The sequence below is a fragment of the Lissotriton vulgaris genome, unplaced genomic scaffold (assembly GCF_964263255.1).
Source record: "Lissotriton vulgaris unplaced genomic scaffold, aLisVul1.2 SCAFFOLD_1267, whole genome shotgun sequence".
Lineage (NCBI taxonomy): Eukaryota > Metazoa > Chordata > Amphibia > Caudata > Salamandridae > Lissotriton > Lissotriton vulgaris.
This window is the reverse complement of record NW_028252208.1, coordinates 364,006-383,829: the sequence shown is the minus strand read 5'-3', so window position 1 is coordinate 383,829 and position 19,824 is coordinate 364,006.

Sequence of the window (19,824 nt, the reverse complement as noted above, 5' to 3'; positions counted from 1 at the left end):
GTGGTGGTTGGATCTTTTTTCCAGGCCTTCTCAAGGGAGCGGCACAGTTTCTTGGATTTCTTGAGATCATCGTTGAACCAGGGGCCTTCTTGCTGCCGAGTTTGTTTTGTCGTTTTTTCAGTGGTGCTAGGATGTCGGCGCTGTTGGATAACCATAGGGTGAGGTTGTAGGCGGCTTGATCGGGATTTGAGGAGTGGGCTGGGGGGTTAAGAAGAAGCGATGAGGAGATCTGGTCGATGGTGATTTTGTTCCAGTTTCTTTGCAGGGTTGGTTGGGGGTGGTTGTTGGGTTTGGGCTTGTTGTAGGTAAAGTGAACGCAGCTGTGGTCAGTCCAAAGGAGATTCGTGGTGTGACTGAAGGAGACATGATTGCTGGAGGTGAAGATAGGGTCGAGTGTATGACCTGCGATGTGGGTGGGGGAAGTGACAAGTTGGTTAAGTCCGAGGTTGGCGAGGTTGTCCAAAAGGGTGGTGGAGTTGCGGTCGTTGTGATTTTCAAGGTGAAAGTTGAGGTCTCCCAGAAGGATGTAATCTTTGGAGGGGAGCGCGTGTGGAGTGATGAAGTCCGTGATGTCCTCACTAAATTGAGCGCGGGGTCCTGGAGGTCTGTAAAGGAGGGTGCCTCTGAGTGTGGTCTTGGGGTCGATGTGGATCTGGAAGTGGAGGTGTTCAGAGTTGGCGAGATTGACATCTGAGCTGGTTGAGATGTGGATTGATTTCTTATGGACGATAGCGATTCCTCCTCCTGTGTGGCCGGTACGGTCCTTACGTATGATCTTATAATGTTCAGGGATGGCAATGGTGATGTCTGGGGCAGAAGAGGCGTTCATCCATGTTTCTGTTAGAAAGGCGACGTCCGGAGAGATGGTGTCTAGTAGATTCCATAGGTCAATGGCGTGCCTGTGGACCGAACGGGTGTTGAGCAAGATGCATTGTAGGTTGTTGGGGTCGGATATCTGTGGTGTGATTGTAGCGGAGTTGTAGACGGTGCCGTAGAATTTGCAGGAGTTGCATGAGAAAGGTCCGTGGGTTTGTCCAGGAGCAGCTTGGATGCAGTTGGGGGAGCGGCCGGGGTTAAGGGCTAGGAGGGTGGTGGCATCGTAGGTGATGCGGGAGGGGTGGGGGGTGCAAGGGCCAGGGGGTCTGGCATTGGGCGCGGTCCAGGCGCGGACGGGCGTAGACGGGCTTACCTTTGGCGCACCTTCGGCGCGACTGGGGCGCGAACGCTGCGCGTAAACGCTGCGCGCGGGAACAGCTGTCATATATGGATAGTGGAGGGGGAGGGGCGAGGGCGGCTCAGCTGGGAGGCGGGGTGGGCTTACTAGGACCACAACAACAAACAAAATGGCAGCGGAGGGGTGAGCACAGCCGAGCGCTTGGGGATAACGCGCAAGCACAGACAAAGTTACAATGGCAATTTAAAAATGTAAACAGAGCAAAAGCGGCAAGCAAGGCAGACTGCAGGCAATAATAACGAGGCAGTTTAATAGAAAGCGCTGCACAACGATACCAAGTGTCGTCAGAGACACTGGGGAGCGACCGCTCGGCTCGAGAGCGAAGAGCGAGTCACAGCGCTTCGAGGTAATGGAGCGCTGGATGTAGTCTGTGGGAGGGCGGCTCAGCTGGGAGGCGGGGCGGGCTTACTAGGACCACAACAACAAACAAAATGGCAGCGGAGGGGTGAGCACAGCCGAGCGCTTGGGGATAACGCGCAAACACAGACAAAGTTACAATGGCAATTTAAAAATGTAAACAGAGCAAAAGCGGCAAGCAAGGCAGACTGCAGGCAATAATAACGAGGCAGTTTAATAGAAAGCGCTGCACAACGATACCAGGTGTCGTCAGAGACACTGGGGAGCGACCACTCGGCTCGAGAGCACCTTGAGACCCTTGCGGGTGAGTAGTGCGCTATACAAGTATCAATTTACATTTACTATGATCTGATGAGTGGGGGGCTCAAAGAAGCCAAGGATGGGTTTAAGGGAGCGAAGGCGGCCATAACAGGTGCCTGCCACTTTTTTTGCATGGGTCTCTAGGGAAAGTGATTTATCCAGCATCACACACAGATTTTTAACTACCTCCTTAGGAATGGGAGCCGGTCCCAGAGTAGGGGCCCACCAATGCTCATCCCATTTCTGTGTGCCGCTGCCAATTAGAAGTACCTCAATTTTAGATGAATTTAACTGGAGACAGTTGTTTGTCAGCCAGCTTGATATGGCCAGGATATCTTCTTGAAATTTAATTTGGTCCACCACATTGTCATTTGAGAAGTTAAAAATGAGTTGCGTGTCGTCCGCATACGCTATTAATGTAATCTTGCGTTCCCGGGCCAACATGGCCAGGGGGCGGACATACATGCTAAACAATGTGGGGCTGATCGCAGACCCCTGCAGCACCCTGCATTCAAGAGGGAGCCTGCTGGATGAGTACGGCGGGGCGTGCACCTGGAAGGAATGGTCAGATAGAAATGACACGAACCAATCCAGGGCTCTCTCCCTGACTTCGATCTCCCACAGTCTCTCGAGTAAGATCCTGTGGGAGACCGTGTCAAAGGCCGCACTCAAATCCATCAGAATCAGAATCAAGGTTGTGCCCAGGTCCTGTGCCACCCTTAGATGTTCTGTGACCGCCAATAAGGCAGACTCCGTGCTAAGTTTGGCACGGAAGCCATTTTGGGACTCGTCCAGGATCCCGTTGGACTCCAGGTAGATGGTCAAGGTGGAATTGACATGAGCTTCCGCCACTTTAGCAAGGTACGGAAGTAAAGAGATAGGTCTAAAACTATCTGGCCTGGATGGGTCCAACGGTGTTTTTTTTAAAAGAGGGACTACCTTAGCATGTTTCCAGGATTTGGGGATAGAGGCTGACTGTAGAGAGCTATTAATCAACTCCCGCCCCTCCCGCAAAATGGAGTCATGGAATGATCTAAACATTTCAGGTTTGACGGGATCTTCCGGGGTCCAGACTTTACTTTCAAAGACAGGAGTTCCATCTCTGTCTGTTCAATGGGTGGGAGGGTTTGAAGGGAGTATGGAGGGTCGGGTAGGCCTATGGCGGGGCTGGGGGACATAGAGGGACCGTCAGGTTGTGGCGAGTTGTATATCCCTTTGACTTTGTCAATGAAGAAGCAGGATAGTTCTTCGCACTGCGCATCAGATGTTATCAGATTACATGTACCCCCCGGAGCCTTGGTCATGTCCTTCACCAAAGCAAAGATATTTTTAGAGCGATTGGTACTTGAGTTAATCAGGTCTGTGTAATAGCTAGCTTTGGTCTTTTTTATAAGTTTATGGTAGGCTTTAGTAGCGGATCTGCAGTTGGTTTTAGCTATAGGGTCATATGATCGTCTCCAGATGCGCTCAAGAAACTTGCATTGCTTTTTTGTATCTGCAAGCGCCTCAGAGTACCAGGGATGGGACTGGTCGCACTTTGGCCTCGACCGTTTCTTAGGGATGAAATGATCCAGTGACTTGTTTATCCACTCCCTATAAGCTATATCCGCCTCCTCCATATTGCCAGGTCAGACTGGGCTGGAGGTTTTCAGTCCGGCTTCAAACAGGACATCATCCAATTTGTTCCAGGGACGCCTCCAGAGAAAGGGGGGGAGTTTCTCCCTGCCGCTAGCTGGGATCTTGATCAGGATGGGGACCAGAAAGTGATCGGTCCAGCTGAGGGGACTGGGGGTAGCCGTTGTAGCTTCCTGGATGTTTGTGAACACCGGGTCGAATAGGTGGCCTGCCTGGTGAGACGGCCCAGCAACCAGCTGATTAAGCTGGCATGCCTCCAAGTCACCCAAAAACTTCAGTATGGAGGGTGAATCACGGCGCTCAAGATGGAGATCAACTGGGAATTTAAAACAAAGCATTCTAATTGGCTGAGATGGCTTTTTTTCTTGTTGGTCAACTTGAGACTGGTCCCGTGGGAGTGAGCGATGTGACTGGCTGGGCCCAACATCAAGAGAAATGTTGCGGCCGCACTTACAGGACATAAAGACTCGGCTCCTGTGCCTTACGTGTCACAAAAAATAGTACATAAGGGGGCAGGGTAGCAATACCCTAATTTAATTCCCACGCCTGGCGCAAAGTTAATAAAAAAAATGTGTGTTCATTATTGTAGATGTCATCAATGATGTCATTTAATGTGCCATAAGTGATGTAATGTGTGAGGTCTTGGAGGCTAAATTATGCAATGACTTTTAATGCAGTTCCAATCAGCCGCATGAGTCATAATACAAAGGTTCCAAAAGAACATTGAAACAAGCTAAGAAACATAACATGACAACCATCTGCCTCTTTTAAATGTGGCTCCAAGCAGATAAATAGCCTACTATCTTCTCTGACTATTTCGCTATATTTTAACTGTTTTGATTATATATCGATATTTTTAGGTGTTTATGGTTATTGGTGGCCCTCTCCCCACCTCTGTCCTCTCTCCTCCCCTCCCAATGATCTGCAAATTATGGAGATCTTCTCCCTTACCCTGCATCTTTCTCTGTGTCCTTAGGCATACGTACAATTTACATGGTCATGGTGTTGTTTAACCTCTTTGCCTTCACAGCTATGGGCGAGTTTGCCTTTGTTTTTCAATGCTATCCCTGCATAATTTTGACGCTTCCTACCGCCTGAAAAGGTACACCGCGGCAGGCCCGCTCTCTCTCCTCATTTCTCACACATCGCGTAGGAAGCGCGATATTAGAGGAATTGCCCCTGGCGAGAGACACTCTTTGAGCGTGCCTTGCCAGGGGACTTTCCTCGCCTCCCTTGTTCGGCAGTTGAGCGATCAGCTGCTCGTTCATCTCTGCCTTCGGGGAAATTCTTTCTGCTTAATTTCACGGCGATCCTGGCATTTAAAAAAAAAAAAATATATATATATATATATATAAAGAGGGTAATTTTGCCTTATTGCTCCTCGCACTAAGCGTTTATTCACATAAAAAAAAGAAGGGGAGATAAATTAGGAGCGTTTGAAGCTTTCTGTACAAAAAAAAATGGAAAGAGAATGGAGCATCTGTCTGACTCTGAGTCGGAAATGACTAATGCCACACTCCCTAATTTTGATCGGGAAGGTTTTAGACTCCTGATCCAAAGGGAGATGAGGTCATGTATGCTGGAGACCCTTGGCCAGGCCGTACCTTACAAAAGACCCTTGCCCTCTCAGGAGGAGGGGTCTGATGAGATTCCTTGCTGCGATAGTTTACCTGTGAGTGGCAAACGTACTAAGAAATCGAACAATATTGTATCTCACGTCCCTGCGAGCACAGAAGGTCCTAGCACCTCTACTGGTATGGGTGGTCTTAGCACCTCGAAGCAATTTGGAGGTCCTCGCACCTCAAACCAGAAGGATGTCCCTAGCGACACATCATCTTTGGGGGCCCACCGCGGCCCAAATATTTCGGATGCCCTTGGCGGCTCATTGTCTCATAGTGCTCAGCATATTATGGGGGACTCCAATGATGATAATTCTGACGATCCAGACGAGTACGTACTAGACCTGGATGATGAGGATGTTGGCATCTTTGACACAGAGGATGAACTTCCTACTTCCTCAAAAGACAGTATTCTGGACCCCCTAGGGGAAGAGATGTTTTCCCCCCTGAATTTAAAGCATCCTCGTTCCTCACAATGGTCCCCCCAAGACCATGTCTCAAAGTTTATTTTATTTTTTATTTTTTATTGTCCTCATTTGCCACCTAGGTTTTTTGTGGTGAAATCAGTAGGTTAGCAAGCAACATGCTGCCTCAGTATTTTGCAACTGGCAGGAACAGAATTGGAGTGTAGGCCTCATCCCTCAGCAATAGTGCTTCAACCAGCAATGCTCAGCAAGATAAAACCATGAGGAGGGTGCAAATTACAGCCAGGAGGCTACTGGTTTAGCCACCAGAGCAGTGTGGCTCAGGGGTTAGAGGCGGCAGACCCGGAAGCTGAGATCGGCCCTGGACCAGGGTTCAATTCCCCGCCCCGACGGGGGTTGGGCTCAATAATTCCACGGACTTGATAATTCTCGCTCCGGTGCCTACTCGACTCACGGGTTCACACTCTGCGACTCTGGGCAATAGCTTGCTTAATCTCCACAACGGCCCCTCGCGGCGGGATGCCTGGCTTTCACCTTGTGGATACCCTGCCGGGGTATCTCACAGGGGAATACCAGGACGGGTTCCCTAAGCAAGCGCATAGATGCCTGCGATGTGGGCGATTTGGGCTATATAAATACATGTACATTTACATTTACATTCACATTTACAGCTATACCCAAGTGTGGGTTTGATGGCATAATCATCGGACCCGGGAAAAAAAAAAATCCCGGTCACTCAGTGAACCCACTTCAGCAGATGCCAGAAAGCTCTTTTATCTGGGTTTCCAGATCTAACTAAGTCCAACCTAGAGACCTGCAGCGCTGAGGCATACCAGTCATTAATAGAGGGAGGTAAAGGGTCTTTCCATTTTCTGCATATCTCCCTTCTAGCAAGCAGGATAGAGTAAAAGACTAACTTCCTCGCCAAAGTGGAAACCCCTTCTAACATTCCAAAAATCACCAGAGAGAGGTCCAGAACGATGTTGGAGCCTACAGATGACGAAAGGGTTTTATTTATGGCTTCCCAAAATAAGGACAAGTGGGGGCACTCAAAGAACATGTGGGCGTCCGAGGCAGCCACCAGCCCACATTTCGGACAGGCTACCATATTCCCCGGTGCCAATTTTGAGAGTCGGAGGGGAGAATAGTAAGCTCTGTGAATGGTAAAAAGGTGGTCCCTACGCAGCCACACCGGTTTAACCACATCCCACAACATCCTACACGACGAGCTCCAAAGATCTTGCAAGTTACAGTTGCTCACATGTGGTGACCAAAGCTCATCTGGTAATAGAAACGCACCATCCATTTCCTCCAAGATCAAGTTGTACCAGGACGAAATCTCCTTCTTGTCAACTAGAAGGGTTATTATTTATTTATTTATTTGCAGAGTTTTATATAGCGCGAACTAGAACCGAACTGAACCGGGTATCAGAGCGCTTTACATAGCACCAGTTACGTTACACAAGGACACACATTCATTTTGTTAGGCATGGGGAGATTAAGTGATTTGCCCAGAATCACAGGAGGTTTACCGACATTACCGAGACTCGAACCGGGTTCCGCAGGTCCGAGGTCGAGCGCCCTAGCCGTATCCTCCTATGGGGAATTTGCTTCCTCGAGTGGGCTGGGCGATGTATGAACGGGACCAGCTGGATATTTGCAGATATTTGAGCCTAGCCAGATTTGGGCCGATTTTGTTACTCAAACAATCCCAGGAGAGCAGGACCCCATCAATAAATAGGTCGCCCCAAACCTCAACCCCAGCTTCCCTGATCGGGACTGTGAGACTGTCCCCCTGCCAAGCCGGGCTATCAGGAAGATCCCTTAAAGGTGACTTGCTACCATAGTACCCTATTCTAATAGACTTTGTTAACTGGGCCCATATTTTTGCCATTCCCTGCAAGATCTTTAGTTTAATTTTCTTTTTTTTAACTTGGGGTCACCAAATTTAAAAAGAAAGCCTGACTGGCTGACACCCTCACCCTTGAGCAAAGTAGAGTACAGGATCCCCACCCCGAACTCAAATGTTTTTTTTAATAGCATCCTGGCATGAGATAACTGGAACGCCCAGGCATACACCTGGAGGTCTGGAGCTGCAAGCTCCCCCTTTTCTCTACGCCTCCTAAGCTTTTTCCAAGAGATTCTTGGAAGATGTTTATTCCAGATAAAATTACTGATTTCGGCCTGTAGCTTTTTAATAAGGGATGGGTCAAAGTATAAGGGAATAGTATTAAATAAAAAGGAAATCTTGGGTAAAATGGACTTTTTAAACCAAGTTGACCCTTCCCAATAATGATAAAGGGAGATGTGCCCATGATTGTAGTAGCTTACGACAGTCCTTCGCAACCATAGTGAAATTTGTTGTGGCAATCTGATCAATTTTACCTACTATGCTAAGGCCCAGATACCTCATCTTACAGCCCGGACGAATACTAGAGTTAAATAAGTTCTGGTCAATATTCCATGCCATCATCTCGGTCTTGGAGGCGTTGATCTCGTATCCGGATACCTCCCCAAACTCAGAAGCCACCTTTAAGTATTGCAGGAAGGGCCGTATGAGCCTCAGACGTGAAAATTAGGATATCATCCGCATACAGGGCCACCTTCCTCTCCCAACCTCTATATGTGAACGACTTAATATTAGCATTGTCCCTTAGACATTGGGCAAACGGTTCAACATATAGGTCGAATAACAATGGGGAGAGCGGGCAGCCCTGCCGTGTTCCCCTCGAGATGTTAAAAGGATCTGATGGAACTCCATTGACCAGAACACAGGCATTAGAGCTCTGATATAAAAGGCTGATTGCCCGACGAAACCCCCCTCCAAAGTTGAACTTTGCCGGGGCCTCTGACAGTTATGACCAGTTGACCCTGTCGAAGGCCTTGGTGGCATCCAACATAAGAACCGCCAAGGGAAGGGACTCCAGAGCAGCCAGATCGATAGCCCCTATCAAATCAAAGGTTAGCTCATATAGCTGCCGACCCTTCACAAACCCCTTTTGATCTGGGTGCAAAATCTCGGGGGCTACTAGAGCCAATCTATTGGCAAGAATTGTGGCAAATATTTTATAATCTACATTCAAGATTGAAATAGGTCTATACGAACCGCATGCCGTAGGAGGCTTCCCTGGTTTTAAAATTAGTGTTATCGACGCGCTATCCCATGAAACTGGAAGACGCACGCCATCCAGTAAAATGTGGTTGAATATTACTACCAGGAAAGAGACAAGTTCTTGCTCCAGTACTCTATAAATTTCAGCAGGTAGGCCATCCGGCCCGACGCCTTCCCCTTCTTGGCATTATGAATTGCTTTCCTGACTTCCTCTTCCGAGATTTCGCTATCAAGCATCTCACTATGTTCAGTAGAAAGATTTGGGAGAGAAATTCTACTAAACCAAACCTTAATAAACTCAGGATCGGCGATCTTGTCCTTGTGCTAAATGGTTTGAAAATAATCTCTACAAGCCAATCTAATATCAGCATCTAGGGAAAGTGAAGCATTATTTACATTAATCGACTCAATGTTATTACGGACCTGGTCCGTTTTGGCTTTCCATGCCAATAGCTTCCCCGCTCCCTCACCATCCTGGAAGTGTGCAACTTTACTAGCCTCCCACCTTTCTTGTGTACGCTGATTTAGAATTGAAGCTAAATGGCCCTTTAAGGAGAGTAGACTGTCATACAGGGGTGACAAAACAGCATCCGTGGAGGCTGAATTAGTATCGATGTCGAGCTGGGTCTATGTCCGCCTCTACTGAGGTTACAGCCTCTCTGTACTCCTTCCTTCTATAAGACACTTTACCTGTGATGAGACCTCTCAAAAATGCTTTAAGAGAATCCCACACCACTCCATTACCAGCAGATCCCACATTTACCCTCAAGTAATGCAGGACTTCGGTTTTAAGGAACAGGACATCATCAGGATGGGAGAGTAGCGAGCGGTCAAATTACCAGCCCCTAACAGGGGCATTAAGAGGGGTTGTAAGCTCCACAACTATGGCAGAGTGATCGGAAAGATGTAATGGAAGATATTTAATGTCCTTAACAAAATCAACTAGCCTCTGATTAATTAATACAAAGTCTATTCTCGACTGGTGGTGGTATTTGTAGTTCCTAAAGGAGACGCCCTGCTGATTGCCTGCCCTTAATCTCCAAATGTCCACATACCCATACTGTTTCATTGCATTCAACAGAAAGGACCTTGATTCCGAAGGGATCAGGGACCGATTATTGTGAGACTTATCCAAAACTGGGTCCAACACAATTTTAAAATCACCTGAAAATATTACTGGCTCGGGAAAGGACAAAAGATGGGAGAAGATAATCTCCAGGGATGATGAATCCTCCTGGTTAGGACCATAATACCAAACAATAGTCAGTTGAGCACCCAAAATAGAGAGAAATGCGATAACCCATCTGCCACCTGGGTCTACCTTGGAATCTAGTACCCTAGCTTTAAGCTGTCTCTTAAAGATGAGAGATACCCCCCTAGAAGAAATAGACTGAGAGGTGGAGGTTGCAAAATTAATCCACTTGTTCCCCTTTATTAATCCGTCAATTTCGGCCTGAATCAAATGAGTCTCCTGGAGGATGATGACCTGTGCATCTGAGTCACGAAGATATTGTAACAACTTTCTGGCCCTAGGTTTAGTGCGCAGGCCATTAACGTTCCAGGATATTATTTTTATTTTACCCATAATCACTGACCCAACCCCCGCCCAACCTCAACTGGAAGCAAACGATACCTTTATCCTGTCCTAAACATAAAAGACAAGGCAACACAACATAGAAGATCAAATGATCAACGTGGACCCGTAAACCACAAAAATGGCAACAGGAATTTTTTATGTGATTTTAGCCCCCCCCACCCCCCCCCCCCTCTGACCCCGTGCTCCCCCCTACCCCCTCCCTCCTCCCATGGAGAACCCTTGGTGTATCTAACCGGATCAAGTCCAGTAGATAGCACCCCACCTCAAGCTCCCGCTAATCCACCCAACCCCTAAACCAAATTTTCTGCCCAAATAACCTAGCTATATCAAAAAACCAATAAGTGCATTCCTATTTTTAAGATTGTATGTTTGTTCTGTTATTTTTTCCCTTTTTAACCTATTAATGATGATTATACACACCTCTAATTATGTACTAATACTCACAAGTTTTGTTTCCCATAATAGAGATCCTAATCAACCAGTTGGAGCTGGTCGCCCTAGTTCGCTTTGAGGGACATATCCTATTTATCGAAGCCTTGTTACCCAAATCTAATTGGAGCTCATCAGCAGCTTGCACTGTCCTAATGTTAAACATCTTGTTATTGTGCATCACCTTTAATGCCGCCGGAAACATGAGCTGGGCGGTCGCACCCAACTTCCTGAAGGCATCCAGCCGCCAACCGAACTCCCACTGCTTCTCCAGCGTGACTCTGGCTAGATCTGACCTGATAAGGAAGGTAAACCCCTTACCAGGTAGGGACTTCTGCTTTAGAGCTTGGTTGAGAATCAGCTCTTTAAGGGCATATGTATGAAAATTAAAAGTATTTTACGAGGCTTGGACCTTTGCGGGTTCCGCCTAAATGGATCTCTGTGAACCATTTGGATATCCGTGGCCAGCTCCTCCAAGGTTTGAGCCAAACATAACGAGTCCTTCAATAAGTGGGTGATAAACTGTTTAACATCCGAACCTTCTGATCCTTCGGGCACATTAAGAATACAGATGTTACTTCTTCTAGCGTTGTTCTCCAACACCTCCTTCCTGTCTAGAAGGGCCTGGTCCTCTTTTTTTAAGCTTAACAATGTCCTCCTCAGCTTTATCCAAATGTATCGACATCACTGATACAGATTCCTCCAATTTCCCCGTCCTTGAGGTTAGCCCATCTATCTTGTTATCAAGGGATTCGCAATAGTTCCGAATCTCCAACTGATTAGCAGCGGACTCCTCAAAACCCCTCTTTATGTAACGGGATAGAGTAGAGAAAATTGCAAGCAAAGAGGTGACTGAGATACTAGTCATTGTAACCCCCGCGTCAATGTTTGAAGCAGAGCCCAATGCTTGCTGCTGCTGAGCAGGGTCTTGAGGGAAACCGTGCTCATCCTCGTCCCCCAACCCTGTTTCCACTGGGGCAATGGGACCAACAGCCCCCCCAGCCCTGTCCTCTACTGCATCCTGTGCCCCTGCCTCATAGCTGCCATAGCAGTTTTCCATCGACAGCCTATCGCAACTGACTCTGATGGGCAATCCTCCACCCCCCTGTGATTCTTCTAGTGGATACGCAGCCAAGCCCGTGGGAGATGTAATCTCTTCAGTACTCTAAATTACAGGCAAGGACAGAACAGGCACTGCCGTAGTAACACAATCAGACCTTGGAGCAGGATCCAATACAGGGACCGGCGCACCATCAGGAGGATAAGGAAGAGCTGAGACCGGTATTGCGATATCTTGGACAACAGACTCTGGCTCAATCAAAGTAGTACGAATCTGCCAATTGGAACATGATTCCGCACTCAGTGTAATTTATCGTGTATTTGTTGTCAGTAATATTTCATCCGAGTCGGTGGTGCCTAGGTAGATGACCCTACTGAGCTGTTAGGGTAAATGTCAAATATGTGCAGCCTGTGTGGTTCCTGAGACTCAAGAAACACTCCTGCCTCGCACTCCTTTTAATTTTCCTTAAATAATTACTTCACTTTCATTTGATTTCTTCTGTAAATTTATTTGCATTTTCAAGTTTTTTCAACAGTTGTAGCGAACATCATTGCTTTGCTTTTGTATTGTTTTCATACATTTTTCATACATTGTATTGTTCCCAATGCATTTCAAGCATAGCGCCCTTCATCAGGGGATTCCTTGTCTTGAAAGATATCGTTGTAATGCTTTCAAGCTTGTAGTCGTCTTTACCCTCGCCTCCTCGCTACTCGATGAAGGGCGCTATGCTTGAAATGCATTTGGAACAATACAATGTATGAAACTTGAAAATGCAAAAAAATTTACAGAAGAAATCAAATGAAATCAAATGAAATGGAGTAATTATTTAAGGAAAATTAAAAGGAGTGCGAGGCAGGAGTGTTTCTTCAATCAATGTTTCTTCAATCAAAATAGTAGACATGCCCTGGACCTCTGAGAGGTGAAGCACCTGGGGTATCACTTTGAAATAGGAGCGTAGGGATGGAGTTATTTTTGAACCGACATCCAACACAGTGTTAAGGTTCTTTTTATGTTTAGCTTTACCTCTGATGGTGTTAGACATTATACACTTAGATTTAACTTCAGCTGAGAGATATAAAAAGGCTTTCTTACCTCGAAGGGGTGAAGAGTTGTTTGCAGATGGGTTCGCAGCGGGAGCGGGCGGGCTCGACTGCACTTTTGACAGCGTCTTCCCCCTTCTGCGGCCACCTCTCCCCTTACCTTTAGGGTGGGGAATCCGACATGCTTCCACGGAGTCCCCCGACACACGCTCCACAAGATCCTTTTTACCGCTCCCGGATTCCTCAGCAGCCTCTTCCCCCTCCCCTGTCTCAAAGTTTATTAAGAAATGGATACGATTTTCCCTTGAAAGGGAGACTAGGAATATACTAAGAACGGAATGTTCAAGCCCTTCCATTGATGAAAAGGCGTGTTATACCCCTAATCTTGATCCTGAGCTGATAAAGTTCCTCTTCAGGCTTGGGCGTGATCCCAGGAAGGGGCTAGAGAAATCGTTCAAGGGCTGCCTAGACCGCCTGTTAGATGTTCTCGGCCCCCTTACTAGGATACTTGACTCTGAAGAAGAGTGCCACCTTCACAGTACCCCTCCTAATACGGATATAATTAGAGGATGGAGTCAAAGAGCCCTAATTCTTCTGGGCAACGCTAATGCGAGTATTAACGCCGAAAGGCGTAGACTGATTTTATATAAACTCGATCCCAAACTCTCTGACATGGCCGAAAAAGAGCCTTCCTCAAACCCAAAAGGCCTCCTCTTTAGGGAGGAGCTTATCAAATCACTCGGAAAGTACGTGTCTACTTTCACAGCCCTTGATAAGGCCCAACATAACATCAGAAGGGTGTCTAATAATAATCTTTAAGGCAGGGCCGGAAGAAGGGACCTTTCTTCCGGCCGATTTAACCAGAGGCCCTACCAGAGATCACGCGCCTTCGGAAGAGGCTATCAACAATACAACACCCCTTACTTCTACACTCGTGGAAGAGGAAACCGAGCGAGAGAGACACGACCTTGTGCTTCATTCACCTCCAATCCTCCCAGTAAGTCCTCCACTCTTACTTTCTCCTTCTGTCCCCTTAAAGGTGAGAGGCAGACTCAAGCTTTCGTCGAAAAGATGGGAAGAGATAACCCAGGATCCTTGGGTTCTATGCACAGTAAAAGGCTTTTTGATAGATTTTGTTCAGACTCCGTTTCAAACTACCCTACCAAGGGACATTCCTGTTTCTCTAGAGAAAGAGAAAATAGTAGAGGAAGAAATCACTTCAATGCTCCAAAAAGGCGCAATAATGGAGGTTCCTTTGGATTCTTTAACTTTCATAAGTACACTATTCTTTGTAGAGAAAAAAGGAAAGGGTTGGAGACCAGTTATAAATCTAAAAAACCTCAACAAATTTCTTGTTTACAGGCATTTCAAAATGGAGTGAATACATCTCCTGAGAGATCTTCTACAAAAAGAAGACTGGTTGGTCAAACTGGATTTAAAGGACGCGAATTTCACGATTCCGATGGCGGTAATGCATCAACCATTCCTCCAATTTCTGTGGAAGAGTCACCTTTACCAGTTCCAGGCTCTCCCCTTCGGGCTTTCTTCCGCTCCTTGGTGCTTTACCAAGGTTATGAGAGCAGTAGCCTCCTTCCTGAGAGAGCGAGGTGTCCGTCTTATCATTTACCTCGACGATATCCTGATAATGTCTCAAGACCTCCAACAAATTCTCTTAGATCTGGAAACGGTCATGAATCTGCTAGAAAGTCTAGGATTCATTATCAACAAAGAGAACTCCATCCTAACACCCTCAAAATCTCTGGAGTTTCTGGGTTTCACTCTGGACACTTCCAAGTGTCTTCTTCTCTTACCACCTTCCAAAATCAGGAAAGAGATACAGCATGTCTTAAGACAGGAGGATCTCCCTTTAAGGGAGCTGGCCAGACTCCTAGGTCTCCTATCTTCCTCCATCCAGGCGATTTTTCCAGGCCCTCTGAATTGCCAGGCCTTGCAAAGGATGAAAGGCAGAACGTTAAGGTCCGGTCTCTGGTACGAAGACCGAATCACCCTAGATTTGGAGGCCAAAGCAGAACTAGGCTGGTGGCTGGAAAACCTGGAGGCTTGGAATGGGAAAGCAATCTTTGGATCAGAACCAGATTTTGTTTTGGAATCGGATGCTTCCCTTCATGGTTGGGGTGCATGCCTCCTGGACTAGAATACGGGAGGGGTATGGTCTCCGGAGGAAACATCTCACCCCATAAATTTCCTCGAACTAACTGCTGGCCTGTACGCTCTTATGAGCTTCACACTCCCTGCAGGGGCGGTCGGTCGTATTGAAGATGGACAATGTTTCCGCAGTGGCCTACATCAATCGTTTGGGAGGTACGAAATCTGCCGACCTTTCCAACCTAGCCAAGAGGCTCTGGATGTTCTGCTTAAAACACAAAATTGCCCTCAAGGCAGAGTACTTGCCAGGGAATTCAAATGTCTCTGCCGATTGGAATTCCAGATTCCTTTCGGACTTCAGCGACTGGAAGCTCAAGGTCGCTGTTTTCGACTCGCTGAATTCGTTCTGGGGTCCCTTCAAGATAGACCTTTTTGCGAGCCGTCTCACTTCTCAACTGGAGCATTACTACAGCTGGATGCCGGATCCTGGTGCTCTAGCAGTGAACGCATTCCTTCAACCCTGGTCAGGGATCAATGCATATGCCTTTCCCCCATTTCCAATGACCCAGGGAGTTTTGCAGAAAGTGAGACTAGACCGATGCTCTCTAGTCCTGATAACTCCCTTCTGGCACAAGCATGGTTCCCCACAGTTCTGGAGCTAACATACGAACTTCCCTTTCTGATACCTTCTATAGAGGATCGACGTAAACGGAGATCCTCACCTCCTGACCCTATTGGGGAGTTTGAACCTTCTTGCTTGAAGAGTGTCAGGAGATCCAACGAAGTCTCAGGACTTTCGACATCAGCTGCTACTCTCTTCAGAGAGTCATGGGCACCTGGAACTCACTACAGATACAATAATATCTGGAAATCTTGGTTTTGTTGGAAAGGGATTTGGATCCCATACAGGCACCTATTGTTGATGTAGTGAACTTTCTTGCTGAACTTTTTGATAAACGTTTAAGTTATAGATCGATTAATTGCTATAGATCGGCTATCTCCGCAGGTCATGTTTTTGTTAATGGAAAGACAGTCGGTAAAAATGTAATTGTTTGTAGAGTTATGAAGAGCATTCGTCTCAAAAGACCCCCAAAACTAAAATATGATACCCTCTGGGATGTGAATTTGATTCTAGATCTTTTCATTTCTTGGCCCGACAATTTTCTTTTGAATAGAAAAATTCTCTCCATTAAACTCGCTACTCTCCTTTGTCTTATCTCTTGTCGAAGAGTTTCTGACGTTAAAGCTCTGGAGGTCTCCAACAGATCCTATAATTTATTTGGAGTTAAATTTGAGTTCTACGGAAGAACCAAAACCATGTCTGACTCAATCTTTTATCCTCGTTTCAACCCTTGCCTGAAACTTTGTGTAGTTGAATGTATGAAAGCGTATGATCAGAAAATGTCTAACATGCGGCCTATTAATGAGAATCAACTCCTTATTTCCGTCGTTAAACCCCATAAGGCCATTTTCTCGACTTCCATTGCTCGATGGGTTAAGTCTGCTTTGAATCTAGCAGGTATTAACGTAGCTAGGTTTCAAGCTCATTCACTTAGAGGTGCTATGGTGAGTAAGTCACTATGGTCCGGAGGTAAGTTGGATGATCTTCTTAAAGCTGCTGACTGGTCTAACGCTAGTACCTTTGCTAGACACTATTGTAAACCAATTGAACACATGTCTAATGTCGTTTTACAAGGCTACTAACATGCATAATGTAGCCTCCGTTCTTGTAATGAAATTGCGATTCTCCTATTAACATGCCTAGAGAATCTAGATTTCATTAAAGACACGGAGGCTGACATTATCCCACCCGTCCCATTCCCCTGTTTGGTGCTTGGTGACTCCCTGTTTATTCTCACTTATACTTTGGTTGCTCATATGTTTCTCATTGACATGTTATTTCAATTGTTTCTCATTGACATGTTTTACCTTGATTCAATTTTGTGATTATTTTGTTCTGTTGGTGGACCTTTCATCACAATTTTTCACAGCTTTCTTTCTTTTCAGATAATTCTTGTTCGTGAGCTACGTTTGTGGATTTTCATTTGGTTGGTTACCTTCTTCACGTCTCCTTTGGATGTCAGCCTTCGAGTTCTTCATTTCTGCTATTTTATTGGATCTTCTCTTCGCCTGATATAAACGAGGCAGATGGTTGTCATGTTATGTTTCTTAGCTTGTAGAAAAGAGAAAGCCTCTGAAGGACCTATATTTCTTTTACCATTGAATATATCTAAACATTTTTGAGAAAGATGCCAAAGGAAACTTTAAAGTATTATTCAAACATGAGGAATTTATTTAACTATTTTTTCATTTTCAACATTTTTTTAAAAACACTTGTGCAAAAGTACATTTCATTATTGTAGTGAAGAGCACATTCTTACATACAGGTTTTAGTAGTAGTGATCCTATCATTCAGGAATCGCCCTCTGATAGCGATTTATCCTAATGATCATACAACACAGACTCATACATCAGTCATACATTTTCTAGGAGGTAAAAATACAATTCTAACAAACTAGACACAAAGACAATATAGTACAGAACATTGGACTAACACAAATGATAGCTCTAAGGTGTACTTAGTATGGTACGTGTAGGAACCTAGATGGTATGGTTCTACTGGTAGTGATGAAATTTAACCAGATCGTATCCCGGACAGTAGATGGTAGGCCGACGTACGTTTCGGTGAATGTCACCTTCCTCAGGGCCAAAGACAATGGACATACAAATAATTCATATACTGTATTTAAAAATATGAGGGCTTGGTATAGAGGTCTATGATGTAGAGGATCTAGGCGTGTCATAGAAGACAAGCTGGCTGGTTTCATTAAGGCATTTGCTCAGAAACCAGAGTGCGCTCCTGTTAAGTATCTTAGTTTTTGGGCCACCTGGCGGACTTCCGTGTAGCAACAGAATTAGCTGATCGTGCGAAATGCGCGATGACTTTCTAAAGGGTACATTGGACATGTGGTGCAAAAACCACCTAGATCTGATTTTTAACGTTCCAGTAACGTGATCGATACCTCCAGGGATGCAGCTCACCACGGGGAGAAATCGAATGCTTTTGTTTGCAGCCTCTTTTGTTTAGGGCGCTATTGCCGCAACCGGGGGTTCTGGTCAGTTTTCCATGCATCATGTAATTGTTTGTAGAGTTATGAAGAGCATTCGTCTCAAAAGACCCCCAAAACCAAAATATGATACCCTCTGGGATGTGAATTTGATTCTAGATCTTTTCATTTCTTGGCCCGACAATTTTCTTTTGAATAGAAAAATTCTCTCCATTAAACTCGCTACTCTCCTTTGTCTTATCTCTTGTCGAAGAGTTTCTGACGTTAAAGCTCTGGAGGTCTCCAACAGATCCTATAATTTATTTGGAGTTAAATTTGAGTTCTACGGAAGAACCAAAACCATGTCTGACTCAATCTTTTATCCTCGTTTCAACCCTTGCCTGAAACTTTGTGTAGTTGAATGTATGAAAGCGTATGATCAGAAAATGTCTAACGTGCGGCCTATTAATGAGAATCAACTCCTTATTTCCGTCGTTAAACCCCATAAGGCCATTTTCTCGACTTCCATTGCTCGATGGGTTAAGTCTGCTCTGAATCTAGCAGGTATTAACGTAGCTAAGTTTCAAGCTCATTCACTTAGAGGTGCTATGGTGAGTAAGTCACTATGGTCCGGAGGTAAGTTGGATGATCTTCTTAAAGCTGCTGACTGGTCTAACGCTAGTACCTTTGCTAGACACTATTGTAAACCAATTGAACACATGTCTAATGTCGTTTTACAAGGCTACTAACATGCATAATGTAGCCTCCGTTCTTGTAATGAAATTGCGATTCTCCTATTAACATGCCTAGAGAATCTAGATTTCATTAAAGACACGGAGGCTGACATTATCCCACCCGTCCCATTCCCCTGTTTGGTGCTTGGTGACTCCCTGTTTATTCTCACTTATACTTTGGTTGCTCATATGTTTCTCATTGACATGTTATTTCAATTGTTTCAATTGTTTCTCATTGACATGTTTTACCTTGATTCAATTTTGTGATTATTTTGTTCTGTTGGTGGACCTTTCATCACAATTTTTCACAGCTTTCTTTCTTTTCAGATAATCCTTGTTCGTGAGCTACGTTTGTGGATTTTCATTTGGTTGGTTACTTTCTTCACGTCTCCTTTGGATGTCAGCCTTCGAGTTCTTCATTTGCATCATGCAGGGAAAACTGACCAGATCCCCCGGTTGCGGCAATAGCGCCCTAAACAAAAGAGGCTGCAAACAAAAGCATTCGATTTCTCCCCGTGGTGAGCTGCATCCCTGGAGGTATCGATCACGTTACTGGAACGTTAAAAATCAGATCTAGGTGGTTTTTGCACCACACGTCCAATGTACCCTTTAGAAAGTCATCGCGCATTTCGCACGATCAGCTAATTCTGTTGCTACACAGAAGTCCGCCAGGTGGCCCAAAAACGAAGATACTTAACAGGAGCGCACTCTGGTTTCTGAGCAAATGCCTTAAAGAAACCAGCCAGCTTGTCTTCTATGAAACGCCTAGATCCTCTACATCATAGACCTCTATACCAAGCCCTCATATTTTTAAATACAGTACATGAATTATTTGTATGTCCATTGTCTTTGGCCCTGAGGAAGGTGACATTCACCGAAACGTACGTCGGCCTACCATCTACTGTCCGGGATACGATCTGGTTAAATTTCATCACTACCAGTAGAACCATACCATCTAGGTTCCTACACGTACCATACTAAGTACACCTTAGAGCTATCATTTGTGTTAGTCCAATGTTCTGTACTATATTGTCTTTGTGTCTAGTTTGTTAGAATTGTATTTTTGCCTCCTAGAAAATGTATGACTGATGTATGAGTCTGTGTTGTATGATCATTAGGATAAATCGCT